The following is a 19453-nucleotide window of genomic DNA, read 5'->3' as shown; positions in this document are numbered from 1 at the left end:
GCTTAATTTGTGGTTTCGTGAATCTTCCTCTTCAAAATTATGGCGGCACTTAAGCAGCGGCCTTAAGAGTATGACGCGATAGCATAGGCTACCAGCCCGCATATAAAGCTCGGCTCTAACAAAGCCTTATGAATGTGCCTGCTTGGCCTAAGGGTAACGTGAATTCAAGAGTCCTGGCAGGCCCATTCTGATATCACTCTTCCAAGTGAAAGGGTGTAGGTCGCAGTTAGCAGCTCCTGACAACTCTGACAACCCGACGTACAGATAGTGCTAGGTCATGTCAGCTGCCAACTACCGCATGCCGACGCCAGGCTCGTGATTCTGGCCCGGTCATATTTTTCTACTCGCTTATATTCTTCTCCTGGCGGCAATCATGACGTCAGGGCACTATCGATCAACTTGTGTATGTAGTCCCTTCCCATTGTTAAACCTTGTTCAATTATCGGCGCCGCAAACCCAGTAGGTGACTTTTAACTTGACCTTTGACTTTCTGGTTGACCTTTGGCCTATTAAGTGTCAACCATAGTTACATCTATGGCCTACGTGACTTCGCTCTAAGGCTTGACCTTCAAGTTGCTCAAGGGTAAATCGATACTGGCACTGAAGGCTCTAGCTGGCTGGCGTAGTGAAGCTTCCGCTTCAAAAAAGAAAGAAAAAAAAAAAAGCTCCCACTGTGCGCCTACAAAAGCATCGGGGACCACTTGCTAAGGATTTAAGGCTATGACGCGTTATCTCTAATTTCTCCCTTCTGCAGCACCAATTGCGGACCTTCGTTCGCGTACATTCTCTTCGCTACATGCTTAATCGCTAATCGTCTAATTTTTGACTATTTAATTTTACAGAAACCTATTATCATCGAATCGTAACCAACCACATTATGCGAAAGGCTACCCCACTAGACAATCAAGCCGTACTAGCGTGCTTGCCGTCCCACGGGTCGAGTGTCTGACTAAGGATTCAAGGATACCGGCTTGGATTGATATCTCCCCCTCTCATCTTAAATAGTTACACGAGTAGGTCATTCGTGATCGTAGTCTCGTGATCCCGCCGACCAATGAGTGTTCAGCAGGGCGTGGCCATGTCACCTGCCACCTGCCAGAGAAGTGCGCGCGATTCCTCCTTCACAACGGTGAAGCCAAAGTTCAAAACGGCAACGCCGATGTGGGATTTTTTGGAAAACGGAGCCTTCAACGCTGTCGTGGTAAATTATTGACATAACGGTTGATTGCCGTTCGCTGCGCAGGAAGGGAGACCTGCGTCGTAAATCGCTACTTTTGTTACATGACACAAGGCCCCTTACGGGCTCACAGAATTATGATTCAAAAGCACGGTAAGAAATTTCAGTTAAGGAAAAGGCTTCATCTGGAGTCCGATGTTATGGCACGTTTCACAGCACCACAGTCTAGGCTTTGGGCGTAGCGGGTAGCCGCTTCATGCAACGGCCCAGTGCCATGCTTTTCCGATGCTCAAACACCCGCTCCCCCCTTCCCTATGCTTGTTCCACTTTACACTTGTCGATAGGATAGGCACGTGGCTGTCGGGTTTCTGCACGTTATGCACAACAATGAGGCTCGCAGACGGTAGTCCCTCCTGCCAGTGATGAAAGCGCATTATTGATCGTTACGCTCCGCTGTTCAGATGGTGGAAAAGCTCTGTGTGCCCTGCGAATTACACCAGACGCGGCGTCTTCCTTTGTTCGCCGCCACTTGGTCGCAGTTCGAGGCCTTTGTATGCATTCGTTTTTCATGCGCCGGTCTTCATGTCTTGAAGCCCGTGGTGGCCCCGACAAGGCCGTTGATGCTGTTCTTGCGTGTTGACACGTCCGGGCTTCGCGAGTTGTACGCGGCAAACACCCCTTCCACCCCGTTGCGCGCAATCCCACGGACATCCGCTGTGCTTGGAGCGAAGTGATTCTATATCGTTCGATCGGTTCGGCACTTAATGCGAGCTCCGCGAGGCCGGGTTTCCTCTGCTTTTGCTGCTTTTACCTCTTCGGCGTCGAAGCGGAAAGTTTACGCTTAAGCTTTTTTCTTGCAATATATGTAGAAGGTGAACATAAGCCTCCATGTTGTGTACAGAAGCCCTTGCCATGCTTTGCGTAGTAGTTTCGGCTGCGTAAGTTTGTCACGAAATCAGGTTACACAATGGAAACAAGATTATACATGTACGGCATGCACCATCCGCTCATATGCATTGATTTTCTACGGGCGTAAGAACGGGCGTTTTTGCATCAGTGAGTAAAACACGAACGTTTATTGCAACAGCACGAAGTTAACCGTAACGGTAGATCGTGTTGATGGTAATTAGGTTTTCAAACTGGAAGAAATATCTTGCGATTATGAAAGTTAGCAAAGCATTCTTTGCATGCGAAATTGCAAGGGGGTGTAGCGAAAGCACGCCTTTTCTCAGGTATTGAATAAAAAAAATGCCTTTGAAAATTGTTTCAGGCCTTCATCACGTTGTTATTACACGCCCGTTTCCTAATTAGAATGGGGTGAATTTCTAGGTAACGAATACCGCTTTGCCTATCGTTACTAAAACTATAATAATTGCCTGTTTAAAATACTAGTAAAATCGCTTTGTGTTTTTGCCAATTATGAAACGCTTTTGAACAGTCATGCCTTAATAGTTTTTAGCTGCGCTGAATAATAAACAAACAAATAATCAATGTCTGTGTCAGCAGACTTTCAAGAGGTGAGCTGTTATCGGAAGGTACTGGGGCGGGTTATATTGCCCAGATAAAACGCAAGGCTAAAATAGAGCAAAACAAAAAAAAAAAAAAAAACTTCCAAGAAACTACTGCCTCAAAGAATAGCTTACTGGAGCTGGCTGGCCTTCAATCTTATCCGAAGCTTTCCTTGCCATACACCTCGCCTTAAAGCTGTTATAACGAACCTTTGAGCGAGGGATCTGCGGCCGTAATGTGAGCCAACAATTGTATGGGTTCAGGTGAGGCAATGTATGCTTGCTAAAATACCACTTTACTTATTTGCCCCGCTTACGCAGTCCAGCCTTAACCTGAGCCACTACGAGTTAGTATGACTCAAAAAGACGTCTTATTTAAGAGTCGTATCAGACAATATGAAATGATCAGAAATCAGGAGGGCTAAATTTGTTTTCCTTCTGCAACCATAGCGTTGTGTCTATAGCTAGGTGTATTCGTTTTCGGGTGAAACCCTATATTAAACCGTTTTTGCACCCCGAACATGTTCCTAAAATATTGGGTAAAACCCAACTTTTTCCGGTTACTGGGGCGACTATGCCCACGGAACGTGTTGAAAACTCGCATGAAAGCACCAAAACGGAAGTTTTCGAGCGATACTTTCTGATAGAAGAGGTTGTTTATGCGAAGGCAGTCTTAATGAGAGATGCGCTCGAGCCACTTTTAGATGTCCAGAAAACGCTGGAAAGCGGAAAACTCTTGATGCCAAGCTTCTAACACCTCGTAAACGCAAAACTACAGCAGACTGTCAGCGAGTTTCCCACTATGACAGGTAAAAGAGATCGGGCAAAAGGTGTTTTTCTCTATGTTACCTAAGAGCAGTGCCACATTATAAAAACTTGTAAAGCGTTTTGCGCGAAAACCTCCTCAAAATGAGGCTGCACTCTGAAACCCAACGTCTCAGACAAAGAACAAAATCAGTTAACAATGTGGAAACTGGGTGCCTTATACTCAATCCATTCCAGGAGCGGCCGGAAAGTCGGTCGTTTGATGACTACCAACCTCTCCTTACTTCCACGACGGGCAACGTAGGCTCGTTTCACGAGGAGTTAGCCAGTACTTGCTGGAAGCAAGCCCCACAAATGAAAGTGTTGAAGTGATGAAATATTGGAACGACGCAACTGTGCGCTACCCCAGGCTAGCAAATGCAGCGTTTACATGGTTTTGCTAATGACAGCTGTGACGTTGAGCGAACGTTCTCTCAGCTAAGATACCTTCAAAGACTAGACAGGTGTCGGATGAAAACCGAAATGTTGCGAATTACAGATGATTATGCATGTTAACAAAGGTGTATAAAACGTCGATGACCAGCTCACGTGAATAAAATGTTTCTTGTCCAAATACTGTCCTTTGCACATCACTTAAAGTAATAATTACGACAGAAACGCCAATTTATGATATTCTTTCTTGAAAGCAATCCAAAACATAGCCCTAATAGTTATCCACCCATTACAAGAAATCGAATAACATATTATTTCGTAAATGTAACCCGATAAAACCCTAATCGCGGAATGCCTCTGCGAAAAACCCGATTTCCCCCCTATTATTAGGTCGAAAAATAACGCCATATTTCCTCTCCCCCCCCCCCCCCCCATTTCAAAAATATAGAACCTGAAAACAAATAATCCTATCTATAGGTTACGCCCAGTGAGCACCGCATACGGTTTCAGCCTCGATTTCGACCAAGAACCTTCTTGTTGTTGAAGTTGCGTTCACTTCTCTAGCTTTCACGTGAGGCTCTGCTCCACTGACAGAACTCAGAACAAGAAGCATCTTTTTCACGTATGACGCTCTCGCAGGTCTGTGCGTACCGATGTGCTAAATTAACAACGCATTTAGAACAGACGCAAGTAATCACTAGGGTTCTCGATAGTTCCTAAATGAAGTAGTAACGTCAACAAGTCCACATTTATATAACCTCCGAGGATAATTCAGCCGTCATAAGGTGTTTGGAGAGACACCCCCTTGTTCAAAGAAATTTTTCTAGATTGTGTTCTTCAACCCCACCATGCTGAGAAAAGAGCTTCGAAGGCAGCCTTTCCAGTCTCCGTTGCATACGATCTGACTTTGTTTCTGCTTTCGCTTCAATGTCATCATTGACCAACGGCTTCAATAGCAAGGGATGTGAACGCCCATCTCAGGTACGCGAGAAAGTAATAGTAGTATATTCATGCACTATACAGAGCGGGTGTGCGTCCTCAGGGTACTCCTTCTGACGGGTGTCATCTCTATTCAAAAAAGTTTACAACTTTAAATTCCTCAATACTGATTTTTCTTCTCTGCATTCAACTAAAATAGGTTCTTTGTAACGCCCCTTAGCGGTCGTTTCCCGAAGCCAAGCCAATGCCGCGAATGGCTTCGTGTCATTCTATCTCAATACTGCTCCCTCTCTCAATCACTCGTGTGGCAGATGTTCGGATTCTGGCGTGTAAGGCAAACTGGCTAGGCCTGCTTTAATGTGTTGCTTGATTTGAAGATGTGTTTGTGCGTGTGTACCACATTGTATCGTCAGGGCAAGCGGAGGCAAACGCGACGACGCGTACCAGGCGACATGCGGAAGAAGAAACGCTCCGTCGCCCCCGCGGCCCGAGCAGTTACGTGCTCGGTGGTGCGAATGAATGAGTCCGCCGCGGGCCAGGGCGGCCCTTCTTGCGCTGCGGTCAGCGCTACGTGTATCTCTTCTCGTGTGGCAAAACTAACACCGCTCATACTACTCTGCATCGTAATAAAGACTGTGGCGGTGTTCCGTTTCGTGCGCGTCATTGCAAAAACAACAGCGCATATCTTCTGCGGTCGCATACACATCTGCATAGCTTTCCCCCTTTTACAGGTATTTCAGAAAAGCTGTAGGCTTCAGGAGTGCACCGTATGTTTGCTTTATTTCCTGTCTATGCTATCAATGTGTATACTCTCTCTGAATGGCATACTGGATGTTCCTCTGGTTAACTCCATTTCTTTCTCTCCTTCTGTTTTCTTCAGTACTACCCCAGTTTGATTTATGTTCGTATAGGGAATTTTTTCGTGGACATCCGTCGCGTCGCAAGAAAGAAAAATCGGTGAAAGGCTATTATCTTCCTTTACTGCCGGGACAACAGCTACAATGTTATTCAGTAGTTCTTTCGACCTTAAACAATCTTCCGAGATGACAAAAAAAAAAAAATCCTGAACTCGAAAAGAATATGCTTCTGTTTGTTATCGCAAATTGATAAAAAATTATACTGTGTCTTTTTTTTCTTTCACGAGGAATAGACCAATGGCAAGCAACATGTTCTTTTCTGTGAAGTACAAAGTGCTCGCTTTCGGTATTCCTGACCCCTAATTTATGCGAGCGCAAGAGGCTAATTATCACCCTCATACAAATTACAAGGTAGACTAATTCAGAAATTTGTTTCGCAAAAACGAGGGTGGTGGCACCTCATACGAAAACGGCTTAAAGTGCAAAAAAATGAAAATAAGTTTCGAAAAATGCTGAGTGAATAAATTAAATGAAAAAACTGAGACGGCAACAGAACTCATGACAAATATAATAATATTTTCAAGTGAAAGCGGCGCCCGCCTCCTCGACCTACCCTGCAGTTAGTATTGCAAATACTTGATGAGACACCTTTTTCTTATTAAATTTTCATTAGCAACAACAACTCGTATCTGTTTCTGCGTTTCTTAAAAATGGTATTACTACGGATAAATCCAATTTGCGTAAGTGCCGGAAGGAAACGTCGAGATTAGTCACTGCATTGTGCTATGCAAGTAGAATGAGACGGGACACGCCGCAAGCTAGATATTGATTTCGCTAACTTCCTGGCCCATTAGTAGAATTAAAGCCAACGCCCTCGTACAGGAAAGAACGCTTTACAGAACACGCCTGCAAGAAGAACCGTATACAGTAGAGAATAAATAGCGCTCTCCTTTCGCCAATATTCAAATAGCTGGTGCCATAAGGATGAACGGTAACTGGTGCTTCAATACCTGCCTCCCTCTCATATACTACTGCATAACTGAATATAGCCCGTCAAAGGTGTGCACAGAACGGTCTGAAGTCCAATGTGCTAGCTGTAGCTGCGCCCGCAATACATTCGATTTCCATGGGGGTACTTTATCAGAAACCTTATTTTGCGGCTCTCAATTCAGCGCATGCAATCGCTCAATGTCCTCTGGCTGCATTTTTCAAAAGCATTGGAGATGGAACGGTTTGTGCCGTTTTGTCCCTCCAATTATAAATAAATAAGACTGTGAGCGTAGTGCGCGATTTGTCGCCTCTTTCACCTGTATATACCCATGGTCGTCATCGCTCGCCTCTGATCGAAGCTTCAATCGCCAAATTCCAGTCTGTTCAAGCAGAGGCTAACAAGTGGTGGAGGCTCACAGTGTAAGCATCAGTAGGTTACTAGGGGCTCAAATGGAACCGTGTAATTCTTTATAGAATATAAGAGTGTCTAAATATTAGCACAATCATTTGCTTCACTTTCAAATTCTTCCCGACATTCGAGCACGAGAACACGAAGATCGAAAACCGGCCTTCTTGCGCTCATACTTCTTAATAATAACCACAATCTAAAAGATATCGAAACCAGTCGAATAGGACAGGATTGCAAATATGTTAAGCATTAAATTTGCTCTACAAAGCCAGCAGAAATATGTTATATGCTATAAAAGTCCACGTCTCAGGTGCGTAAGGCGGGACTATTTAATGGGGTGCTCCTTAGCTTACGCGGACATATCTGAGCTTGATGAATGTTATCTATTATGATGAATGTTTCAACGAGATGTGAGAGTTATGCTTGCTCATGGGCATACTTTCACAGTCCATCCTATTTGGAGAATATATCGCCAGATATAAGAACTCTGAAGCAACGGTGATTCTCACCAAGAAATGATTCTCTCCTTTCTAAGCTGCCAGAAACAGGTGGTATGAAATGAAAAAAAAAAAAGGTAACGTTTGAAATTTAGACGCAACGGTTACGAGTAGCAAAGAATTCTTCAAACGGTAGCTATGCGCGCCCCAGCTTACCACATGCGCGCATACATACTCAAGGTAAGTGTCCACGCCGCTTTGCTGGCGCCTTCCCAAGCGCACAAAAGCTTTATCTGTGGCACCGTTTGTCTCCGTCCTTCCTAGCTTTGTCTTTTTTGGCTATTTTTTTATTCAATCACGACCTAACGATTCCGAGTACCTACCCTCATTCAAAACGCTAAGCCGTGCAGTCTGGTTAAGATCTTGCCATTCGTCCTTGGTCTCTGCGAAAAGCAATAGACCGAGCGATTCTCACGATCTAGTGAAAACGCAAGGTTTGCATATCGGGCACGGCTGCAAATTTCTACACGCGATCGTAAATAATGCTTTCGATAAGAAGAACGCTCCGCTTTGTTGTCACTGGGTGCCAGCGCACGCTAGACCAGCAGGATCCAGCGCATTGGTAAGCCGACTCGGCACAACTTGTAAATAGGTCGGCACTTCAGTTTAAACGACGGTGTCATGAACGCTTTGGGCAAGACGGTTGAGAGCATGCTTCCTGTGTGATTTCTTTTCGTTTGTATTGTTGGGTTTTTCTACGTTCTTTGTAGTCAATTGCTCTTGCGCTGGTTTAGCCACCTTTATGCTACTGATACTTTTTTCAAATAACCATGAACTGTCTTTTTTCTCGACACAAATATATACCCCTTAGTCTGATCTGTAACTTGCGCGTCGTCCTTGCATCATTTCATTCCTGGTGTTCCCTCAGAATTATGTTGTTAGTTGCTGTGTGTAATTGTATGGCTTTCTTATTGTGGTACATTTTTGACTGTCTACACATAATCCATCAGTGTTGTGGTGTCTATGCAATAAGTCCAGCGTTTTGTTTTTTTCACAGCCAATTATTTTCAATCATTAATCGTGCTACTTACTTTTATCCCTGTGTATCACTTTTGTCAAGTAAAACACGCATGAACTAGTATTATAACTCAGATTCGTTCAAAGCGGATAATTGAGAAGAATACTGTAAAATAATCAATAAATTACCATGGTGAAAAAAGAAAGGTGGAAAGCAGTTTGGCTATGAACCGGCGCTGTTGGTAAAACTAAAACTAGACGTGGACTCAACCACAAAACGGCTGCTTGTTATGAAATTATGGTGTTGTTGTTGTTTTTTTTTTTTTTTTGCTTCTTAGCAGCTCGAAGAAAACCATCAGTTATTAGCGGAGTGCCAGAGGCTATAAACAAATTCTTGACAAAAAGGATGATCATGTCCATATCCATGCTACCCCCATAAATACACAAAATGGTGCTAAAAGCTGGTTATCTAGGTAAAGCTGCCCAAAGTAGCATGCCGCACTGCACTTTTCACTCCGCGGAAATGCAGTGTTACCTTCAAGGGATATTAGTTACGCTTAATTATTGGCGAAATTTCGCCGAGCCATAATGGGGCTCTTCTGACGCTCCACAGTGATTCTTAAAGGGGAGTAATCCCACTGTTCAAAAGCCTCGAAGTGCGGCAGGTGCAAAAAAAAGAAAATAAAAAATAAAGAGAATGGAGGGGGGGCTGTTGGGAACTTCGCGGCGACTGTTACAATAGCAAATGAAGCCAAGCCAGAAGTATCGAGGCTAAATTGAACGCACTCCCTCATCTGCGTGCTTATGGTCGGCACTAAAGAAGATAACATGTCGGAACAGAAGTGTTTCAGGTATATAACAACGATCTCTCCAGTTTTTTGTGACAGTGACTTTGCCAGGGGCTAAATATAGAAGTGCCGCCTGCTCTCCAGCATTCATAATTATTATTGATTTCACTAGAATTATGGGAAAATTAACTATAATCAGCCCGAGTAAGTATAGCTGCTCAAACTATAAGCAATAGTAAACGAGCCTTAACTTCTAGCGTTCACATACAGGCGAAGGAAAACTTGAGCGCCTGGATCAAGATATTTGCATTATTGATTGCTCGACGGCATGTGGCATGCATACTTACTGCGGAAAAACTAAAAACAGAACTTTCATTTCCGGCAACGAATTACTTGTGAGCGAGAAAGAAGTAGTCTCACTTTCAACTTTTATCTTTGCTGCTTGTGGACAGAAACGAGGCGTTCACGTGCGGCAGCTGCTTGTAAGCCGAAACGAATCTGAATTTTTCCGGTAGCAGGTGTCCGCGAGCACGAACTGAATTCCTTGTCTTCTTCCCGTCTTTCTTGCTGTTGTATTCGAGAGTACTTGCTTAGTTCATTTCTTTTTTTCTCGAATATTTTTTTCTTCGTCCGGATAAAAAAAAAATTGTCGACTCCGAATCAGACCCACTTGGTTCTAAAGCTAATTATAATAAGTTTTTGCTGCACTTAACATGTGGCGCATACGAGAAGGGCAAGGAGGAGAAGGAACACGTGCGTTTTTGCCCAGGGAAATGGCCTTTCTAACTTATGCAACCAGGAGAGACCAAAAATTAGTTTTTTAATCGCAATGATTACCTCTACGGAAATCCCAGTCGCTTAAGTGCCGCTTTCCTTACAGACGCTTAGGAAATCCTGGGGCGCGAGAAGTTGAGAAAGGCTCTACTTGCTGCTTACAGCAATCTCTACTCATTTCGAGCAAGATTTCTAAATCGTTTCTTTTTTTACTTCATTTGCGGCTCCTGGCTAGCTACTCAGAGAACGGATAATTTTTGCATGTTAAAAAGATATCATTACTTGTTTCATTTCTCCGTGTTAGGGCATTTCTGTGTCGCACATAACGATGGCGTGGCGCTGCAAGAGCAGCGGCAAGTTATTTATGCGTCTGTCAAGATGCTTTAATAATGCCTCAATGCAAGATATGCGCAGTTGAGCTCGGCGCTACTTCTAGTTTTGATCTGAAAGCTTTACAAGGTCTGAAATCATGGTGAGTACGTTGTGTGTGCTCAAAATAAAAATACAAGTCACGCCGTCAAGAGCCCACCATGCACTTCAAGGAATTGTCCACTGCTACATGAGCAGTAGTAGCTGGCCAGAAAAGCTGGCTGAAGCAGACCTCTCCAATTAATTAAGTTACAGACTGTGTCATCCAAGACAAAGACCCTAATGTTTTCACATCTATATCTACTCGCTTGCTATGAAATAGTTCTACGGACTAGCTAGACTGCGCCGCATCCATTGCAGACGATGAAACCGAATCGCCCCCATTAAATTTGCATTTCACTGGTATCACCAAACTTAGCATTCTGAACAAGCCCGCACCTTGCATGCAGAAAACCTTTTTTTCAGCTCAAAGGAGTGTCCTGCTGACCTCACACCTCTGAATATAGCAGTGACCCACGGGTTAGTCATAGAGGCCGGAGGGGAGACCATAGAGAAACATACTTACGTAAAGAGCGGACACTAGAGCCGTTTCGCGGCCGAGCAAATAAGGGTCTGACCACCCGCGAGGCGGCGAGCCGATGTGCGCTTCCACTTCACCACATAGGTACACAACATATTATACGTATGCACGCTGGGCAGCATCTAAGCGTTTCGTTTCCATATAAACGCTGATGTGGCGCCGGGCATGTGCCACCTGGTACGCCCACCTCACAGTGCTTTTCAACGCGCCGTCTCGCTTTGCTGATAACGTTTCGCTTGTCTGTAGAATGAATTTTGGTGTTTCTTGAGCTGAGAAGGCTGTTAGAAAGTTGTTTGTTGTGCTGCGTGAACGTAATTTGCCCGTGTAGTATAAAATATGAGCCGCGACGCACTTTTTCCGTGCAGCCACTGTTTGTTTTTGGGTCGTATTTTTCTGAATAACGTGTGCATTACTCCAATGCGCAAGTTTCTTAAGTAAAAATACCTACGGTTTAAAACACAGCATTTATCAGTGGCTCCCCTGTAACATAATCCAAACGTTTCTTTGATACGACAGGAACTGTTTATTACGCATTTGGGAGCGTTTTGGGAATTGTGCTTACCTCACTGTATATGCTCAATGCCGGAAGCATTACGCATTTGGGAGCGTTTTGGGAATTGTGCTTACCTCACTGTATATGCTCAATGCCGGAAGCTAGCTGTTCGTCGGAAGCTAGCAAGGCGCTTCTTTTGCAGTAAAAATACCATTTGATGTTCTAACGCACCTGCTTGCGAATATCCCAAAAGGGGGGGCCTCGGGTAGCACATCATTCTCGGCCTTTACTGGTTTAGGTGTTTCTTTGCGTAATTTACTGGTAACCAGCTATGACGTTTGCTGGGATGCTGGTCTTAGCTGTTCAAACTTTCTTTCTTTATTTATTTTTCAAAGCAGGCACGTAATTACGTAAGATGTTTTCTATATGCAGCGTTGTAAATATTTATATTTCAACAAAAACCCGTTAAATACTAAGATATCAGCATCGTATAGTTGCCAATAATGGTTTAGCTTTTCTTTGAGTGAGGTTAAACTAATTAGCCGCATTTTCCCAGCCCTGCCCTATTTGCGCCACATGGGTAAGCGAGTTATTTTACAAAGCTCGACGGCATGTTTTCAAGGAAAGCGAGGCAAAAAAATTCCAGAACCATTAGGATAAAGTATGGCTACCTAACCGGTTTGGACGAAATGCTTTCTGTTACACCCTCATGGACTTACTGGGCTAATAGCGGTTGGAGTTTTGGGGGTTATTTCTGTAAATTGCACAAATTTTATAGATGTTTATTACAGAAAGTAACGTCATTTCTTTTTCATTATATACCTCGATTATTGCGTTACTGGCTCTTTTCAGCAAATTAGTGCGGCGATCCTCTCTGTTTCAAAGGTTATCTCAGAGTATTTTTTTGTGTGTGTTTTAACGCTCACAGTTGATATACTAGTATTTAAGGTGCACATGATAGATCTTGAACCTTTGTTAGTAGAAGAAATTTATATCGTAATTAAAAGTGGTTGTGTTTCTTTCCACGCTATATTGAGTAGGAGGCCAGTATCGCATGATCTACTTCTCTTTTTAAGGCAGTTATGGAACCTCTCAATCATCACGTCAGCAAGGACACATTTTCCCTGACACCCCGTTGCGATTTCATAATTATGGCCTACATACAGCTGATAAACCTACTGACCAGTTGACAGATCTGGCTTGCTTTGTTAATTTCCAACGTTCACTGAGCGTTGAGCCGCACTAAGCACTGAGTTAGCTATTGTTTGCTTTCCTAGAATACTTAGCTTTCTTGATTATAACCGAATAGGGAAAACTAGATTCCACTATATTTTATAGCCTTTCTTTTTTTTTCAACCTAAACATCCAACCCTTAGTTATAAAGCGCATAATATCGAAGAAAACTAATTGTTGTTCTTCATAGTGTACGACGATTTCGTCAACTTTATCTGTGCATCTGTCGCTTGTAATAATTTTCCCCTTGTTTTTATTTCGTAGGAGTGATTAAAAATAACCTCTAGATGGAATTTATGCTAGAGTAACACGACTGCTAGTTACGAAGGATGAAGGCACCATCGTATTCTATTATGAGTCTACCTCTAATGAATTGTATTTGCTATTTGTACGAAAAAGAAATTTAAAAAAGATCGTACACAATAAGCGCAGAAAAATGATTCTAATTTGTTGCTAATATTTCCTGCTAATGATACTCCACGGGAATCACTTTGCGTGAACACTACACTACCGTAAAATAAGTATAGCCTTATTCTATGCGCATCAGAGACCTATATGTTCAAACAGCCGTGGTCAATTTTCAGTGCAGCAAGCCCACGTTTGAGCACATATAATCGCGATACCTTGACGATTTAATTCCAGTCGCATCAGCTCAATTACGCACAAAACAGACCTCGAACCTCCAGGCCAAATTACTGCCACTAAGAAAACAAAATCCACGCTCTTTTTCATGTTCAGTCGGGTTATTGTAGTTGGAAGACTAGCGCAGAGAGCCCACGACGCACACTACTCGCTGCACGCGACTGTTCAGTGGGCCAAGACATTCCTCCACGAGGAGTAAACGGCGTTGCGGGATGCTACAAACTGTGGCATCGCCCTAAAAGCAGAGGCAAAGGCATCGAGACACCCCATAGTCCTGAAGATAGCGTGCAACCACACGTGTCGTATTTACAGCAACATTTCTCAATAGTAGCCGCATGTGTTTTCCGCGCTCGTTTTTTCTAAGAGTTCTCATCTCATATTTCGCATTTAAAAACGGACGAACGAAATCTCGAGGCTGTTTTCCGGTGTGCCTTTAAGTTTCGCTCCCTCTTTCGGTTCTTTTGATTAAACCATGAGTGAATTGAGAGCGCCGTGAGGACTCCAAAAGCTGATCCCTGTACATGTTCCATACTCAGCCCTTTCTTCGGCTTCCCATTCGGCAAGTTCCATCCCTGTTTACGCCCGCGTAATTCGTCTTTCAAGCCCGATTCGGAGATGAAGCGACCACGGCCTCACATAGGGCTTGGCACAACTGACCAGTCATGACTACGCCACAAGGAAACATGACTGCAAATGTTTACGTTTTACACGCCCTCCTAATAGCTCTGGCTGCTTCGGGTGTGGGAAATAAGTGGAAGAAGAACCACGCAGAGAAGAAAGCAGCCGGTTACCCCTGATGCTGATGAGTATTGATCCCGACTCCACTCTGAGCTGCTGCCCACGCAGGCGTGGGCGGCTGCTTGCCATTACCGGCTAGCTTTAATCCGATCGAAGTGTCGTCTTGCCTATACCAACGTGTCTGCACAGCACCGTATTGTGAGTATTCTCCCCCCTTCTTCAGAAGGCGTAATTTATGTTTTACATGCCCAACAGATACAAAGCTACGACAGAAGGTGCATAAAAGGCAAAAAAATAACAAAAACATAAAGCTGGATGTGGTAGTGCCTGTTTCAAGTGCTCTTCTTCTATCGTTATTTAGTTTTGTTTTAAAACACTAGAGAACCAAATAGGGCCTGAATATGAATTACATAGTGTTTATTTCGCCACCCGTTTTCAGCTGCCTATTGGTAGAAATCACTGAGGGAATAATGGTCATATTAAGCATACCTATGTTCGTGCAAAGCTTCTGTGGCGCCCCAACCTCGGGTCATCCGCAAGAACAATTCGTAAGTGACAACGAGCACTACGGAAAGCAAGTATAAGGAGCTTTGAAGAAAAGACTAGCTGGGTAAGGCCTTGACGAAAGTGGCTGCCTTGTCGCCGCAGTCGATCTTTAGATATGTGGGGCCCCAGTGTTTGGACAAACATGAGCTTTTGTCAGTGGCTGTACATTGATGTCACACCTTGACCTGTTCAGCCACTAGATGGCCAAAAGGGGCTGATACTGGCAGAGCTAATATGACGTCACGGAGAGCAGCGGCGGTCTTCGGTGGGAGGTAAGCAGTGACCTAATGAAGCGTTTCTGTCTACGAGGTAACTTCCGCAATGCTAGATCAACTTGCGACTTCAGCTAGCCATAGTTGGAGATCGACAAATGAGAGCATTGCATCAGGCTTGTCAGCGAACGTTTGGGCTACACTATCCATGCCGTGAGCGGTGTTCGGGATCCCGTCCGAGTTCAATTGTTCGAGGCGTCCGTAATAAGATGCCGATAAAAAAATTAAGAACACCAACCTTTTGAACGGCCATTATGCCAGCGGGCGTGCTCTTACTTTCAGCTGGAAAGAAGGTAATAGTTACACTGACGAGAGACACTAGCTAGGTTCGGTTGCTCCTCGTTTTCGCTTCGCGGCTGGATGGCTCTGCTGCTACACATTAAATTTAGTCCAGGCACTTCATATTGACACAAAAGAAGAGAAAGGATGGTACAGGCGCCTGAATAGTCACCCATCCTCTTTTTATTTTGCAGCGTAGCGCTTTGATTCTTCAGTTTTACCATGCGTAAACAACTAGCTGAGGAGCAGACACTTTAACCAAAACCTAGTCTTTAACATCAACCGAACAAGCATTTATTATCACCCACTCGGAAGAACCCGGTTAACTTTTATTTCCCGCTCATCTAATACCGATTGAGCTCCTCGAAAGCAATAAATGGAAGCTTTCAATACCTGAAATATCAAGCGGTGTAAATTCGTGCCCCATTTCGTCGAAAGAAAACAGAACATATCGGCTGTTCTTGAGTGAACGCCTTGGTGAGAATGTAGGCCATCTACCGCCTTAGGAGTCTGACGGGCAACTTGGGGACGGAAAACATTACTCAGTGGCCCGGAATATGGCCTCAACGTTTCATTCACGACAATTCAAAGACCCGAAAAGGGGTCTTTAAGGTAAATAAAGTGATGTGATGATGTGATGTGATCCGTAGCCGTGGTTGTTATGCATGCTAACTCTAATTTCAGAATTTCCCAATATTTGGACACTTTCCGCTAAACCTGCAACGGTCCCAAAGACAGCAAGCGATATTAGAGTCATGATGTTATGAAGCATTAGCGAGAAAAAGCTAGGACGCCATTTTACTCAGCTATGCGAGCACGATAAGCCTGCTTATGCGTTCGTGCTCATGTGCCTTGGCAATCTGATAGGTCCAAATGTTATGGAATAGACGTAAGCAGAAAAAAAAGCAAGCCTTCAAGCGGATATTTAGCGGGCTGCTAATTGCAAGGAAAAGTAATCGGCTTACCTTCAAATGCCGCACTATCAGTAATCCTGTTCTTATGGACGGGAACGTGTCCTGCTTAACGCAATCCCACGAGAGTACTTAGGCGCAGAAAGATACCGCATATGTTTTTTCTGTATGAATTTATCGCTGTCGCGATAATAAGAAATGAGGTCTAAATCAGAAGATCAAGAACTATGTCTAGTTGGGCCTACAAACTTGTTGTTTATTTTAAACAGGCAGCAACTGCGCAAGACGGCACGCTTATTAGATCACACTGATTAGAGCTACACGTGTTGTGCCCACCGCATTTGCTTATTGGCTAAAGCTGTCGGTTACTGCGCCGACATATGCATGAAGAAATCCGGGCCATAGCGGCAGCATCTGTGGGAGCGAACTTCAAGTACATCGCTAGCTCTACTGTGTGAGTTAGAGCACGATAAAGAACCTCACTCGACTTGAGTTAATCTGTACTGTTTTAATCCTCCAGGTCACTTACCGGCCAGGATGTTTTCAAGGGTCCCATAGTTGGGCCTCGGCTTGCAAGGGTTGCGTACTTGGAAGAGAGTATGAAAACCGTTCTAGGAGTTATATCTGAGCGAGCATATAAGCTCGACCACCTCAGAATGCAAAGATGGCTAGTGATACCGCTTTATCAACTTCACTTGGCGGTTGTTCTCGCTGGAACTTCTATATTCCACTTTATAATCAGAATGTAGAGCTTGCCGCGTGCAGAATTTTGAAGAACCTTTAACTGTAAGGCAAATGTGAAATATTGCAAGATAGTATTGTGTACACATAGATGGAAATGGTCTAAGGTTCATTTGTGTGCAAACGTTTGATTTTGTCGGTTTATCTGCTCTCACAGCCGGTAGTTAGAGTTGCTATAAAACAGCAATACGCTGCAATTCGCAAAATAATGGAACCAGCTGTGAAATATTTCAAGTCATATTTTACATAAATTGTTTAAGCTTCAGATGTGTCGCGAAATTTCGCTTCTGAAGTTCATTCTGTCCTCAGAACGAGTTTGACTTTCCATAGAAAACGAATTGGATGCGTGTTTAAATACCCGTGACTTAACAATGAGAAATTGTAATGTGCCTTCAGAAACACACTCATAAAAATAATCTAGGCTTTCATGGTTATACCAAACCTTTGCTTCTGAATTTTCCGTGAGTTCGCAATGGTATGTTAGGCTACCACAAACATCATATGGAGCACGTTTTTTTTTTAATAACAGCAAAATATGGAAGCGCGCTGAGAAAAAAAAATCTTAAGCTAGTTTTAATGTCATTGTGATGTAATAAATATGTTAGAGAGTATATTTGAGAGCTGTTTCCCCGAAAATGTGCAGTGTTTCTTTGCATGAAGAATGCCAACATCTTCGACGGGCGTCTATTGGTTTGCTTTGCATAGTCGAAGAGCCTCTGATCCCAATAGAAGCTGACAATATGAAATCCCACTGTTTGAGAGCAGCACGTCCCGTTCTTCAATGGCTCCCAAAAAGCAGAATGGTTTAATTAGAAATTTCGAACTTCATTTTTGGCACTACGGTTGCCACCTACCGGGCAGGTTGGGGCACCAGCGCAATCTTGGATAAGTCGTGATGCACCTCCATTCATGTAACGTTGAGCCAAAACAAAAAAAATACCACTGTGCTGTCTTACCGCGCAATGCGGATACTGTGTTTCCGACGGCGTTGCTATTCCCCGATCCGACTAAGCAATTATTTGTTTTAGCAATATCAGTTTTCTGTTGGTCAGTGTGGACAACTTTAGGAGGCTGTACCACCTTCTCTGTGTAAGAGGTCGGAGCCCCTCTTGTATACTCCAGCTGGGTCCCCACGCGTTGAACAGCCTAGCTCATGTTTTCTTTCTAACTGTCGGTGTATCTGTTAGGATGTGGGCAAGAACGGAACTGGTTTGGTTTGGTTTGTGGGTTAAACGTCCTAAAGCAACACAGGCTATGAGGGACGCCTTACTGGAGGACTCTGGAAATTTCGACCACCTGGGGTTATTTAACGTGCACTGACATCGCACAGCACACGGGCGCCTTGCTTTTCGACTCAATCGAAAAGCGGCCACAGAGGTCGAGATTCGATCCCGCGTCCTTGGGCACAGTAGTCGAGCGCCGTAACCACTACGCCACCCCGGCGGGAGTAAGAATTTGAAGTCGCAAGAGAGAAGAACTACATTGTAAAGACAGTGCAACGAACTACCGCTGCCGATATCGTCCACATCTTGGTTGACCAAGATACAGACAATACTTTATCGGGTATTAATGTCGCCTATAACCGAACCTTGAGAGTGTTCCACTCAATTAAGCATGAAATACTTTTTTTGAAAAACTGCCACACTACGGAATAAGAGGCGTCGCACTTCAACTGCTCCAAAGCTACTTGTCAAACCGTTCTCAGTTTGTCGTTATAAATGATTTTGCCTCCGATCCTGAATTCATAAAATACGGTGTTCCTCAAGGTTCCATCCTAGGCCCTCTATTATTTCTTTTATATATAAATGATATAATTACTATCCCTGGAACTTCCAAAATCTTGCTCTATGCCGATGACACGAGCGCCTTTTTTTCCTCGCCAAGCTTACCCTCTCTAGTGTCTGCAGCTAACAAATGGCTTGAAGATCTGTCGAGTTGGCTTTGTGCAAACCAGCTGATGTTAAATGTTAATAAAACAAAATATATAATTTTTTCCGCTGTCAATAAACCAATAAATAAAAATATCACACTTTCGTTCCAATCTGTCTCCTTAGAACGTGTTTCAGTGCATGAGTATTTAGGTGTACTATTTCACGAAAACCTCCGCTGGTCTTATCATGTAGACTTTGTATCCAGCAAAACAGCCCGATACATAGGCATACTGAATAAATTTCGCCCGCTTCTGCCAATGCACTTGAGGAAGCAACTATATTTTTCCACTGTCCAGTCTCGTGTTCAGTACTGTCTGTTGGTATGGGGAGTGGGTACAAAAATCAACATGGAAAAGATTTATATTTTGCAATAGAAAGGCCTCCGGTTTATTCACAACTTGTCTAGATATGATTCTGCGTCTGCATACTTTAAACTAAGTAATATATTAAGTATTAAGCCCTCTATAAACAACGATTATCCGAATTTATATATCGACAACACAAAACTGACAGTAATGCGTTTTTAACTACGTTTATCAACACAGATCCACATTACGTCCTTAGAAATGGGAACCTTATAAAACCTCGCATAAGGACCGGATATGGTATGCAGTTAATTCACTAG

At 43.7% G+C, this 19453-nt stretch overlaps 1 long non-coding RNA gene across 1 annotated transcript in view; it reads right to left on the bottom strand.

The window, feature by feature from the left end:
- LOC146185189 (uncharacterized) overlaps positions 1 to 11149 on the bottom strand; it is a 91559-nt gene extending 80410 nt beyond the window's left edge. Inside the window, exon 1 of the long non-coding RNA XR_014707777.1 lies at positions 11028 to 11149. This is a non-coding gene — a long non-coding RNA (uncharacterized LOC146185189). The remainder of the gene's footprint in view (positions 1 to 11027) is intronic.
- Positions 11150 to 19453: the final 8304 nt, after the last annotated feature.

The sequence above is a fragment of the Amblyomma maculatum genome, chromosome 6 (assembly GCF_055883805.1).
Source record: "Amblyomma maculatum isolate TAMU_Amacu chromosome 6, ASM5588380v1, whole genome shotgun sequence".
Taxonomy (NCBI): domain Eukaryota; kingdom Metazoa; phylum Arthropoda; class Arachnida; order Ixodida; family Ixodidae; genus Amblyomma; species Amblyomma maculatum.
This window is presented reverse-complemented; position numbering and strand designations above follow the sequence as displayed.